The sequence below is a fragment of the Armigeres subalbatus genome, chromosome 2, assembly GCF_024139115.2.
Source record: "Armigeres subalbatus isolate Guangzhou_Male chromosome 2, GZ_Asu_2, whole genome shotgun sequence".
NCBI classification, from domain to species: Eukaryota; Metazoa; Arthropoda; class Insecta; order Diptera; family Culicidae; genus Armigeres; species Armigeres subalbatus.
The window spans coordinates 196,416,347-196,431,255 of NC_085140.1; the positions used below are offsets into that span (position 1 = coordinate 196,416,347).

General features: G+C 42.9%; 1 protein-coding gene across 3 annotated transcripts in view; it reads right to left on the minus strand.

The window, feature by feature from the left end:
* Positions 1-14,909, minus strand: part of LOC134211462 (glucose transporter type 1) — a 519,077-nt gene that overhangs the window by 416,497 nt on the left and 87,671 nt on the right. For all 3 annotated transcript variants that reach the window (XM_062688339.1, XM_062688340.1, XM_062688341.1), the window contains exons 2-3: positions 9,580-10,137; positions 9,115-9,398 (exon numbers count right to left, since the gene is read on the minus strand). The gene's annotated coding sequence lies outside the window, so the exon portion shown is untranslated. The remainder of the gene's footprint in view (positions 1-9,114; positions 9,399-9,579; positions 10,138-14,909) is intronic.

Sequence of the window (14,909 nt, forward strand, 5' to 3'; positions counted from 1 at the left end):
CACCATGCATGAGTGCAGCAAGGATGGATAAGAGGATGCCGACAGGCCTGTTACTCACCGACCCAACTGATCAGCTAAAACGTTGGCTCGAACATTTCGAACAACTATTTCATGTTTCAATGCAATACCAATCATCAACATCTCGGCATGAGCCGCCAAGGATGCGACGCTTTACCCGTGTCCACTCCGAAGCTCCATTATTGCAGGAGATTGGACCAGCCATTCGAAGCATGAAATTCAACAAGTCTCGCATTTCAGCAGACATGCTCAAAGCTGCGCAAATGTCTGCATCAACTATTCTGCAGTATGTGGGAAACTGCGATTGTTTCAGCCGACTGGACGCATGGCGTCCTAGTGAAGGTCCTAAAAATGGGGATCTGACTAGGTGCGACAATTGGTGGAGCATCAAGATGAGCATTGTTCTCATACAGGGGATGGACAAAATAATTAGGATAGGCAAATTTTGGGTAAAATTAGATGTGTTGTAACTATCTTAGTTATCATCTGATTTTGACAATTCAGGCATGCCCGAACTAGAAAATTAATGCAGTTTGACGGTATGTCCATGGAACCGACTATGGCCACCGGATTCCGGAGATATTCCGGGTTTTTCGAAGTCAGGTTCAAAACCGTAAATTTGAGGTGGATATAAGAAGAAGTTATGGTTAGAAATTGATTAATATAAGTAACCACAAATGAAGTAGGGCTCTTGATGATTGGAACCATATATTGAGATTTGGAATCGGACCAGAATAAAGTGAGATATGGCCATTTCTTTAAAATTGGTTCCGATCGATACTTATCAAAGGGGTCAGGCCACAACTTCATCTGAATCTCGCTTTCCGATAGATCGGCCACTATAATTTTATTCTAGAAGGGCTCTAATGTGTACAGAATAAAAAAACAATTGAATAAACGGATCCTGGAGTCGCTGGGATGTCCCCGGGGAACCTGTGAATGGGGACATTTAAGTTTTAGCACCAAAATCAGTCATTCGACGGCTCTTTTTTCATGGTTTTCGATCAGGAAGCGAAGTATGAATTTAAAATGGTCAATTTACGGCTCTGACCGCTTCCAGGAGCTACGGATTGGCCCCGGGGAACCTGTTGAAGGGGACATTTTAGTTTTACCACCAAAACCAGTCGTTCGTCGGCTCTTTTTTCATGGTTTTCGATCAGGAAGCGAAGTATGAATATAAAATGGTCCATTGTCGGCTCTGACCGCTTCCAGGATCTACGGATTGGTCTCGAGGAACCTGTGGAAGGGGACATTTTAGTTTTAGCATCAAATCCAGCCATTCGATAGCTCTTCATTCATGGTTAACGATCAGGAAGCGAAGTACGAAAATAAAATGGATCATTGACGGCTCTGACCGCTTCCAGGACATATAAGTTTTAGCACTAAAATCAGTTATTCGACGGCTCTTTTTATAGGTTTTCGATCAGGAAGCAAAGTATAAATATAAAAGGACCATTGACAGCTTTGACCGCTTCCAGGACCTACTGGTTGCCCCCGAGGAACCTGTGGAAGGGGACATTTTAGTTTTTACACCAAAATCAATCATTCGACAGCTCTTCTTTAATATAAGCAAAGTATTACTATAAAATTGACCATTGATGACTCTGACCGCTCTCAGGACCTACAGATTCCCCCGGAAAACCAGTGGAAAGGAATATTTAAGTTGCAGCACCAAAACCAATATCTCAACGGCTTTTTTCGTGATTTTTGATCAGAAAGCGAAGTATGAGTATAAATTGGACCATTGATCTGACCGCTCTCAGGACCTACAGATTCCCCCGGAAAACCAGTGGAAAGGAACATTTAAGTTGCAGCACCAAAACCAATATCTCAACGGCTTTTTTTTTCGTGATTTTTGATCAGAAAGCGAAGTATGAGTATAAATTGGACCATTGATCTGACCGCTTCCAGGACTTACGGATTGCCCCCGGGGAACTGTGGAAGGGGACATTTTATTTTTTGGCACAAAAACCAATCATTGGACGGCTCTTTTTTCATGGATTTCAATCAGAATGTGAAGTATGAATAAGAAATGGACCTTTGACGGCTCTGACCGTTTTCTGGACCTACGGATAGCTCACGGGGAACCTGCCTACTTCATACTTCGCTTCCTGATCCAAAGCCATGAAAACAGAGCCGTTGTGTGACTAGTTTTGGTGCTAAAACTTAAATGTGCCCTTCCACAGGTTTTCTGGGCCAATCTATAAGTGCAGAAAGCGGTCAGAGCCCTCAATGGTCCCTTTTATATTCATTTCTCGATTCCTAATCGAAACCACTAGAAAATAGACGTCGAATGACTGGTTATGATGCTTAAAATAAATGTCCCCTTACACAGATTCTCCAGGAGCAATCCTTGGGTCTTGGGAGCGGTCAGAGCAGACAATGGACCATTTTATATTCATACTTCGCTTCCTGATCAAAAATCGAAGGACTGGTTTTAGTGCTAAAACTAAAATGTCCTCATTCACAGAATCCTCGAAGGCAATCAGTAGGTCCTGGAAGAGGACAGAGCCGTCAATGGTAATTTTTAATTCATATTTCGCTTCCTGGTCGAAATCCATTAAAAAAGAGCCTTCGAATGACTGGGTTTGATACTAAAACTAAAATGTCCCCTTCAACAGGTTCCCCGGGGTCCAATCCGTAGGTCCTGGAAGAGGTCAGAGCCGTCAATGGACCACTTTATATTCATACTTCGCTTCCTGATCGAAAACCATGAAAAAAGAGCCGTCGAATGACTGGTTTTGGTGGTAAAACTAAAATGTCCCCTTCCACGGGTTCCTTGGGGCCAATCCGTAGGTCTTAAAAACGGTCAGGGCCGTCAATGGATTATTTTATATATTTATGCTTCGCTTCCTGATCGAAAACCATGAAAAAAGAGCCTTCGAATGACTGGTTTTGGTGCTAAAACTTAAATGTACCTTCCACAGGTTCCCCGGGGCCAATCCGAAGATCCTGGAAGCGGTCAGAACCGTAAACTGACCATTTTATACTCATACTTCGCTTCCTGATCGAAAACCATGAAAAAAGAGCCGTCGAACGACTGTTGTTTTTTGGGTAAAACTAGAATGTCCCCTGCCGCGGGGTGCCCAGGGCCAATCCGTTGGTCCGGGGGGCGGTCAGAGCCGGAAATGGACCATTCTCGATTCATACTTCGCTTCCTGATCGTAAACCATGAAAAAAGAGCCGTCGAATGACTGATTTTGGTGCTAAAACTTAAATGTCCCCATTCACAGGTTCCCCGGGGACATCCCAGCAACTCCAGGATTCGTTTATTCAATTGGTTTTTCATTCTGGACACATTAGAAGCCTTCTAGAATAAAAATATAGTGGACGATCTATCAAAAAGCGAGATTCAAATGAAGTTGTGGCCTGACCCCTTTGATAAGTATCGATCGAAACCGATTTTAAAGAAATGGCCATATCTCACTTGATTCTGGTCCGATTCCAAATCTCAATATATGGTTCCAATCATCAAGAGCCCTACTTCCTTTGTGGTTACTAATATTATTAAATTTGTAACTACAACTTCTCCTAATATCCACCTTAAATTTACGGTTTTGAACCTACCCCCGAAAAACCCGGAATATCTCCGGAATCCGGTGGCCATAGTCAATTCCATGGACATACCGTCAAACTGCATTAATTTTCTAGTTCGGGCATGCCTGAACTGTCAAAATCAGATGATAACTAAGGTAGTTACAACACATCTAATTTTACCCAAAATTTGCCTATCCTAATTATTTTGTCCATCCCCTGTAGTTCTGTTAAAAATATCCTAAATCAGATACTGGAGAAGATTTACACTGCTTTCCAACGGCAGCAGGCAGGATTCCACCAAGTGTAGATTATATTGCCGAGTACCGTACCATTCTGGAGTAGGTCAACGAACTCCAAAAGCTCCTTAAATTGGTATTCATTGACTACGAAAAAGCTTTCAATAGTCTGAATCACGACAATCTGTGGAGCACTCTTCGATGCAAGGGAATTCCGGACAAAATCATCGGTCTCATTGGAGCGCAGTATAAAACTATTACTTGTAGAGTCCTGCACAATGAAACTTTGTCTGACGTCATCCAGGTAGTCGCTGGAGTGTTGCAAAGATGTTTTCTATCTCCGCTACTGTTCCTTGTTGTAATCGACGAGATTATGGTGGGTGCGATTGACCGTGTACCAAACCGTGGGCAGCTCTGGCAGCCTTTTACTGTGGATCATCTAAACGACTTCGATTTAGATGGTGCTCTACTAGCGCTACGTCCCTTTGATACGCAGAGTACGCAGAACGACCTGGCTGAACGCTCCTCTACCAAATCGTTGGATGTCAGCACGACCAACCCCTCCAACGTTACGGTAGAAAGACAAGCAGTGGAGAAGGTCGAAAACTTCAAATATTTTGGCAGCCAGATATCACAGCAAAAAAATATTAATATGCCGCGACGTAACTTCGTACACGTATCAGAAAATTCTACGTAAAAACCGATTTGATGCAATTTCACATCACATCCACGCGTTATTATGCCATTCACCATAATATCGAACTGCTGAATTTTTGTTATTGTTCATGTTAATGAAACGTAAAATTGCGTATTGAACGTAAAATTGTGTATTGAATGACGGGATCCAGACATTTATCAGGTGAGGAAAGTTTCCGGTCAACGGAAATTCCGGGATGCCGGTAATCATGAAACAAACTGTGAAGAGTTTTCTGTGTTGCATATAAATCTAACGTGCGACTCTGAAATAACGAGAAGGGATCCCGTTCTTCTGCAGTAATGCGAGCCATTGACATGATCGGATAGAACAAAGATCACAGGTACGTTTCCACCAAAGCTAACCAACCAGAGTAATAATTTGTGACAATTTCAGGGATCAACAAAGTCATGCGTGGGAGACATTCCAGGACTGTCCACGACATTTTGAATGTGTAATTGAAAGTGTGCAGGGCTATATTCTCTGATAGAACTGGAACGAATTGCAGCATGAAGATGATACATTTGAAAATACGTTTATGAAACTCGAATCTAATGTTTTAAAATTTCGAAATCCAAAATTTCGAAGCCCCAAATTTTTAAAATTTTAAAGTTTCAAAATTTCAAAACCTAAAGATTTTTAAATCTAAGAACTTCAAAATTTTAAAATTTCAATATTTCAATATTTCAATATCTTAAAATTTCAAAATTTATTACTTTAAAAATTTCAATATTACAAGATTTAAATATTTCAAAATTGTAAAGTACTGCCAAAATCCTTCGGAACTTCCTCTACGTGGTGCATAAGAAATTACTCCTGAAATTCCTCGACAAGTTCCTCCGAAAAATCCTACAGAAGGTTCTCTGAAAATTCTTCCGGAAATCCCTCCATGAAATCCTCTGAAAATTTCTTCAGAAAATTCCTCCGTAAATTCCTCCAGGCATTTCTTTCGGGTATTTCTTTGGAAATTTCTCCGCCTTTTGCAAATTCCTCAGTTCTCTGCCAATTTATTCAGGAGTTCCATCCAAAATAATTGCAGGAATTCCTCAAGAAATACGTCCAGATATTCCTCCAGCAGTTTTTTTGGAAATTCCTCCAGGAGTTTTTTTTTTTAGAATTTCATTAATTCCTCCAGGAGTTCCTCCAAAGATTCCTCCAAAAGTTCTTTCAAAAATTTCTCCGGATATTTATCCAGAAATGAATCCATAAATATCTTTGAAAGATTATTAAGAAATTCCTTCAGAAAATCTTGCGAAATTTATTTTCAAGAAATTCCTCCAGGAGTTCATTCGAAATTCATCCAGGAACAAAATTCATTCGTCGGAAATTTCTCCAGAAGCTTTTTTGGGAATTCCTCAAGAAATGTGTCAGTGAGTTCCTCCGGAACTTCTCCTAGAGTTCCTTGGGAAATTCTAACAAAAAAAATTCCAGCATTCTCTTCGAAAAATGTTCAAACAGTTCTTCCAGAAATTCCTCAGAAAATACTTCCAGAAATTCCTTCGGAAACTTCTCCAGAAGTACCTCTATGAATTCCTTCGGAAATTTGTCCAAAACTCAATCCAGATGTGCATCCGGAAAGTTTTACATGAGTTCCTTTGGAATTTTTCGAAAAATTCTTCCAGAAACTTCTAAGGGAGTTTTTCTTCAACAATTTCCTCCAGGAAGAAAATTTAGAAACTAAAAACTAAAAAAAAAATCTAAAAATTAAACAAATTGACAAATTAAAAAACAAGAGAATCATGGGTTTGAAAATTTTAAAAAAATGGGATTTTAAAATTTGAAAAATTGATTTCTAGAAGAATTCCTAGAGGAATTTTCAAAGGAAGTCCTACAGGATCTTCCGGAGGAACTTCTGGATGAATTTCCGGAAGAATTTCTGGATGACTTTCCGGATGAGTTCGGATGAGAAATTTCTGGAGGAACTCCTGGAGGACCTTTCAGAGGATATGTAGAAGGACTGCCGAGAGGAATTTCAGGAAAATCTCCTATCGGACTTCTCTAAGAACTTCTTGAAAACTTCTTCCTTCAAATTCCTAGAGCATATTCTGAATAAAATATCGGAGGCATCCCTGGAGGAATTTCTAAAGGAAATTCCTACAGGAACATCCGGAGGAACTCCTTTGAGAGTTTTCGGAGGAATTCCAGGTGGAATTTCAGGAGGAATTCCTGGAGGAATTTTCAGACAAATTCCTACAGGAACTTCCGAATTAACATCTGGAGGAATATACGGAAAAAAATCTGGATGACTTTCTGGAGGAAATCCTGGAAAAAAATCCGGAGGAATACAAGAAAAAATTTTCGGCGGATTTCCTGGAGATATTTCTAGAGGAATCCCTGGAGGAATTTCCGGAGCAATTCTTGAAAGAATTTCCGGAGGACTTTCTACAAGAACTTCCGGATTAACTCCTGAAGGAGTTCCCGGAGGAATTTCTGGTGGAATGTCCAGAGGAGTTCCAGGAGGGATTTCCGAAGCAATCCAGGAAAAATAATCGGAGGAATTTCTGGATAAATTTCCGGAATACCTGGAGGAATTTGCCTATGATCTTCAGGAAGAATTCTTGGAGGGATTTCTAGGTGAATTCCTGGATGAATTTCCAGAGGAAGTACTGGGCGAATTCCCGGAGAAACTCAAGGAAAAGTTCTGGTGGGAATTTCAAAGCATTTATTGTAGGAATTCCTGGAGGATCACTTGGAGGAGTTTCGGGAGGTATTTCCAAAGAAAATTTTGTAGGAATTCCTGGAGGAACTTCCGAAGGATCTCCTGGAGGACCTTCCGGAGGATCTCTGGAAGGAATATCGAGAGGAATGTCAGGAAGATCTCCTATTAGAATTCCTAGAGGAATTTCCGAAGGAACTCTTGGGTGAATTTTCGGAAGAACTACTGGAGGAATTTCTTGAGAAATTTTAAGAGAAATTCAGGAGGAACGCATGGAGGAATTCCTGGAAAAATGTTCGAGGAACTCCTGAAATTTCGAGAGGAACTGCTGGAAAAATTCCATCGGAATTCCTATGCTGTGCTTTTCATATTCCACATGAACAATTTAGGGAGAGGGGGTGTGACGAATGTACTCGGTTCATATACATTGTTATATTTATATGACAACAATTGCATGCTGGGTATCGGAAACTTATCAAAACAGTCAACTTGGCATATGGTGAGATGAAAAATAGCCGATATTCAAGAAACGTGCATTCGTTAGGATATGCAATTCAAGCAGCCGCAATGACGTTTTCTGAGTTACAGTGTGGAATCATTTTTCAAGCGTAACAAACTAGTATTTCTACATTACGTCGATAAATCGGTTAAATCGGAATTCAAATGTGAATTTCCAAAATTTTCACAATTTTATTTATTTTATTATTTTTCAGTGAAGAGTTGCACATGCGTCTTTTTAATTTGCACCAAATTCTCGTGTACACCTTTTTCAGCAACAATTTTAAGCTTCGAAAAGACATCAAGATCAAGAAATTATGCGAAATAATCTCGAGATCCCGGGACTCTCTACTTAAGTTGCTTTTGTGAATTTACGAAATATTTGGTGTTAAAATATTTATTTGAATTGTATGTATTTAAATCAAATTACCCTACCGCGCAGTATGATACAAAGCCTTGATTCTCTTTGCGCTGTTGCTGCCTTTCTCGTGATTCTTATAAAGCAATAATAATTGGATATCACTCAGAAAAAGGTGTCTTGAATGTCAAATGTTGAACATCTGTGATAATTTGACAAAAAATCAAAGTGACTAGAGTAAGATGAAGTCGATATTAGTCGATCGTTAAATCATCATTGAAATGAAATTGAAAGAAACTATAAAGTGTCGGGGCCCTCCTTAGCCGTGCGGTAAGACGCGCGGCTACAAAGCAAGACCATGCTGAGGGTGGTTGGGTTCGATTCGGTGCCGGTCTAGGCAATTTTCGGATTGAAATTGTCTCGACTTCCCTGGGCATAAAAGTATCATCGTGTTAGCCTCATGATATACGAATGCAAAAATGGTAACCTGGCTTAGAAACCTCGCAGTTAATAACTGTGGAAGTGCTTAAATGAACACTAAGCTGCGAGGCGGCTCTGTCCCAGTGTGGGGATGTAATGCCAATAAGAAGAAGAAGATAAAGTGTTGCAAATATTTTGAAAAAAAATCATAAATCAAGACGTAAATATCTTCTCAAAGATTTTAGATTGGAAATCTGACGTGTACTTTTTTTTAGTTTGATTGATATTTGCGTGTTTGGATGAGCCGGCTGAATTCGAATCAACCGTCTCCAACTGCCGTGCGATTAGCAGCGGCTTGACAGCACGACCTAGTTATGATAAACCAGAATGATTTTGTAAAACAAAATTAATGGAGCTCATTTTCAAGGTTTCTGGACAAGTTTTAGGAATATAGACCCGGAGAAAATGGCAATTTTTGATCATTTATGAAACCGCGCTTGCAACATCTCAAATTTTATGATATTGCGAAGTCACTAGTAAAATTATATATCTAATAGAAATGGTAATACCCAGTTTATATTAATTTATAGACAAAGAAGACATAAGGCTTAAAATCTAATATCCTGACAATGATACGACATATCAAATTGATAATTCACACATGAACTGATTCGATAGAGCTGGTGACAGCACTTACCTTAATAGACAATCCAGCCATTTCGAGCATCCACCAGTATTATTTATAATTGCGCTGCTCCTGCTGATGAGAAGGATGATCGATTTTACTGGTGTCCGATGAGAAATGGATGGTTCTCACAACAATTTCGGATAGCTGACCTATGACCTACAGAGCCAGACTTAGTTATCTGGGTTCAATTTGAACACAACAACACTTTACTGAGTCACTTTCACCACGAAAAAACGATTCCGATTAACTTTGAAATACTCTTCTGATCAATCGCACCTCATTCAAGTTCAAATCTGCAAAGAGAGCGAAACAAACAGGAAGAATTTCTCGTTATGAAAGAAAAATGAATGCAACAGCTCAAATCAACTCAAAGCAAAGCAAAGAAGGAAGCATCCCACTGAAAACTATTCATCAACACTGTCACTCCGGAGCCCACCCTCGGGCATTGATTACAGAAAAAAAGAGGAATCTTACTTTTCCACCGGCAAACAGCTTCGAGCGTTTATTCTTCACCAAAGGCGCACCACTCTGTTTATTCACAATTTCCCTCGGTATGACTGCTTTTCCATGCCCTTCACTTCAAGAAATCGCCCGAAGAAACCCCGCACGACTCACTATCCCCGCCTATCCCACTTCCGAGTATTCGTTCGATCCAAACACAACACTTTCAGCTCAACACTTCCGTCCGTGTTTCGGAGCTATGGATGGCGACGACGACGACGTGCTTGACCGTAAAGTATATATTTGTGATAGAGCTGCCTGTGCAGGTCCTCCTCTTCCGAGCGGTAGTCGACTGACAACTCTGCACTTAAAACGGGAGACGGGCGGACCCGGAGAAGGGCGAAAAAATGCCTTTCAAACAGTTTTCGTCATTCTCCCTGGGAGGTGGTGGTGCTTCCTCTGCTCCGTCCGGTGAATGATGTGCTGCTCTCCAGCAATTTCCGGCTGTTGCACTTTTCTTTGACTGGGCTGACTTTGAATGCAACATCAACGGCTGAGGAATTTGACCGGAATTACGATGCGGTTTGGACACTGTAACGAGAGAGAGTAACGAGAAAAGGAGTATGAGAATGGGGGCGAATGGTGTTGGATTAGTTGATGTTTGGGCAGGATGTTTGCGGAAGCTTTATGCATATCAGGAGAGAAACTTTGAGATTGGACGCTTCGATGTAGCAAAATTTATATACTTTTCTGATTGCAGTTGCATATTTGTATTGCATGTGTCTCACTCTCAGGATCTGAGTTTTACGAAATTTTGAGAAGTAAAGAATGTCTATCAATAAACATTTCAAATCAATCAACAGATAAGGATGAAGCCAAAGTAAACGCGACCACGCGATGCGACGCGACGCAGCAGTGCAATTTGACAGTTCATGGATAATAATTGTGATATTTTTTTTGCGTGATTCGCGTCGCGTCGTATTGTACATCGCGTTTACTCTGGCGGGCACGTAACGGTTAGGCGAGAGGCTACAAAGCAAGATCATGTTTAGTGAGCTTGATTGGGTTATTTTAGGGAATGTTTGGGATGTAAATTGTCTCAACTTCCCTGTGCAAAAAGTATCTTCGTGTTAGCCTCATGATAAACGGATGCAAAAATGATACTCTTGTCTTAAAAACCTCGCAGTTACTAACTAATATGGGCTGCGAAATGGTGAGTTGACATCCGGGAAGGGCGCCTAAGCTCTGGTCCTCACAAGTTCCAATACTCACGCTTCCACGGGTCTTCCGATGACAATTGACCGCCAGCTAAGGGTTGCGTACTTAGCTGGTAGTGCAGCCTGGGCACTGTTGTCCTTCTGACATCAGCTAGAGTGAGAGGGTGCGTACTGTGGGGTCTGCCTAGGATTTGGTGGGGTCCGACAGTGGGCTCTGTTGAACTTCTATAAAAAGCTGCATGTGTCCCCAAGCAGGCCCTATCAAAGCGACCGTGTGCCGCTCAAAGCGCACTAGCCTAGTCCTGGTGTTGGGTGGGACTTTAAACAAATTTGACCCGACTGACCGAGCGTCTGTTCACCAAGGAGGTGCGGCTCCAACAGCGTCTGTTCTGGCATCCAGCGGCTGAGTATGAAATGCTATTCTCCGGAAGCTATACCTAAGATGGCAGCCCCATCCCGGTCGATAGGGAACCTTGGGCCAACAACCTACTGTTCCCGAAACATCAATTTGTTCGAGAATCCGATAATGAAAGAATACGGACTGATTTTACGGCGACGACTCTTAGCGCGAAACAACGGACACGAATAGGAACATGGAACGTTTTAACCCTAGCCCAGCAGGGTAAATTGGCACAACTTGCCAATGAGGCACGCCGCATGAAGCTTGAGATCCTGGGACTGAGTGAAGTCCGTTGGCCAAACTTTGAAGAACACAGAACGCCGTCGGGACAAGTTCTGCTATACTCTGGTTTACGAGGTGAACACGCTCCCCGGCATCGCGGAGTTGGCTTCCTACTAAGCGCTCAGGCACACTATGCGCTTATGAAGTGGGAACCTATAAGTGAAAGGATAATCGTTGCCAGATTTAGAACACGGGTCCGAAACCTTACTATAATCCAATGTTATGCGCCAACCGATGTTGCCGATCTGCAAGACAAAGAGAACTTCTACAGTCAACTCAATGCCGTCGTAGATAGAATTCCGAAGGGTGATATCAAGATCTGTTTGGGCGACTTCAATGCGGAGATCGGTTCGGACAACTCGAACCATGAGCGCATTATGTGACGCCATGGTCTCGGAGAAATGAGCGAAAACGGAGAGCTGTTCGCAGAATTTTGTGGTAAGAACAACATGGTGATCCGGGGATCGCTCTGCCCTCATCGACCGGTTCACAAGGTCACGTGGGTCTCCTGTGACGGCTTTACAGAAAATCAAATCTACCACATCTGCATCAGCCGAAAATGGAAACGGAGCCTTCTTGATGTACGGAATAAACGTAGTGCCGATATCGCGTCTGATCATCACCTCCTCATCGGCGAAATACGCCTGCGCATTGCGCGAATTCGTCGGCAGGAGGAAAGAGTTGGACGAAGATTCAACACACGCCGACTGGAAGATGCCACGGTGAAACGGTCCTTCGTTGAAGAACTGGAGACGCGTGCTGCAGATATTCCGGAAGGTGACAGCGTGGAAGACCAATAATGGATCGTCATCAAGAATGCCTTCATCGCCACCAGCGAGAATAATCTGGCCGAACTACGCACCCAGAGAAAACAATGGATCACCGATGACACATGGAGGAAGATAGAGGAGCGAAGAGATGCCAAAGTCGCGATAGAGCGATCGAAAACCAGAGGAGCCATAGTCTTAGCCCGTCAACGATACGCGGCTCTTGAGAAGGAAGTAAAACGCTCATGTCGACGGGACAAGCGAGCGTGGGCAGACTCTCTGGCCGACGAAGGAGAGAGAGCCGCCGCAACCGGGGACATTCGCCTCCTCTACGATATCTCACGACGCTTAAGCGGGGCGAAGATGAATGCAACGATGCCTGTGAAAGACGCGAATGATCAGTAATTGACCGACCCAACTGACCAGCTGAAACGCTGGTTCGAGCACTTCGAACAACTTTTTCAAGTGCCAGCCAGGCCATCACCACCTCGGCATGATCTGCCTAGGATCCGACGTATAACACGTGTCTATACCGAAGCTCCATCACTGCTAGAGATTCAATCAGCCATCCAAAGCATGAAATCGAATAAAGCACCAGGGGTCAACCGCATATCAGCCGAGATGCTCAAAGCTGACTCCATGACATCCGCTCAACTACTGCATCGTTTATTTCGTAATATCTGGGACACCGCAACTTACCCGGTCGACTGGATGCAAGGTATCTTAGTGAAGGTGCCCAAAAAGGGTGACCTGACTGTATGCGATAACTGGCGAGGCATTATGTTGCTGTGTACCGTTCTCAAAGTTCTGTGCAAAATTATCCTAGCCCGGATTCAGGAGAAGATTGATGCGACTCTCCGGCGGCAGCAAGCCGGATTCCGTGCCGGAAGATCCTGTGTGGACCATATTGTCACGATCGCATCATTTTGGAGCAGGTCAACGAATTCCAAGAGTCCCTTTACTTGGTATTCATTGACTACGAAAAAGCTTTCGACCGTCTCAATCACGAGAATATGTGGGGCGCCCTGGGACGCAAGGGGGTTCCTGAGAAAATCATCGGCCTCATCGAAGCACAGTACGAGGCCTTTTCGTGTAGAGTGCTGCACAATGGGGTCCTGTCCGACCCTATCCGGGTCGTAGCTGGTGTGAGGCAAGGATGTATTCTATCACCGTTACTGTGCCTCATCGTAATCGATGAGATTCTGGTAGATGCGATTGACCGTGAACCAAACCGCGGGCTGTTATGGCAGCCTATAACCATGGAGCACCTAAACGACTTCGAATTGGCGGATGACGTTGCACTACTCGCGCAACGGCGCTCTGATATGCAGAGTAAGCTCAACGACCTTACCGATCGCTCCTCCTCGGCAGGTTTAGTCATCAACGTCAACAAAACCAAATCGTTGGATGTAAACACGGTGACTCCTTCCAGTTTCACAGTAGCCGGGCAACCAGTGGAGAATGTTGAAAGCTTCCAATATCTTGGTAGCCAAATGGCGTCAGACGGCGGTACCAAGATCGACATAGGCGCACGGATCAAGAAAGCAAGGGCTGCCTTTGCGAGTTTAAGAAATATCTGGAAAAACAGACAGATAAGTGAACGCACCAAAATACGATTTTTCAACTCTAACGTGAAATCTGTTAATTTACAATGTTATGAAAACTCATATGTGAATATGTACGTTATGTGGAAGATATTGATTTGAAAAATGTATTGGAGGTAACCACTTTCCCTTCGATGGGACTCGAACCCATGACCCTACAGTACGCTAGACTGGTGCTTTAACCAACTGAGCTACGAAGGACCTCCGTCGGCCTTCGCAACCTAGTGGCTACTGAACGAGCTCGAGATTCCCAAATTGGACGCATAGTCAAATCACTCGCAATCCATTTATCAAGCCAATACTTCCACATGTGTATTGTACACGTCCACATTAGAGGAGCGTGAGTATTTAGAATGTCTGGCGGCTATACACATTCTTCATCAGCAACGGTACTGATCAAGTGAGGTTGTGTAAGCTATTTGCCAGTCGGTCGTCAAGCTCAGACCCGACCGCATTGCGTAGGCAAGAGCACGCAACTCAAGTTCAGTTCAATCAAAGGTGATTGCCTATTTCCGGGGATTAAACCACCCGACTTGGACGTTAATTTACAATGTTATGAAAACTCATATGTGAATATGTACGTTATGTGGAAGATATTGATTTGGAAAATGTATTGAGGTAACCACTTTCCCTTCGATGGGACTCGAACCCATGACCCTACAGTACGCTAGACTGGTGCTTTAACCAACTAAGCTACGAAGGACCTCCGTCGGCCTTCGCAACCTAGTGGCTACTGAACGAGCTCGAGATTCCCAAATTGGACGCATAGTCAAATCACTCGCAATCCATTTATCAAGCCAATACTTCCACATGTGTATTGTACACGTCCACATTAGAGGAGCGTGAGTATTTAGAATGTCTGGCGGCTATACACATTCTTCATCAGCAACGGTACTGATCAAGTGAGGTTGTGTAAGCTATTTGCCAGTCGGTCGTCAAGCTCAGACCCGACCGCATTGCGTAGGCAAGAGCACGCAACTCAAGTTCAGTTCAATCAAAGGTGATTGCCTATTTCCGGGGATTAAACCACCCGACTTGGACGTTAATTTACAATGTTATGAAAACTCATATGTGAATATGTACGTTATGTGGA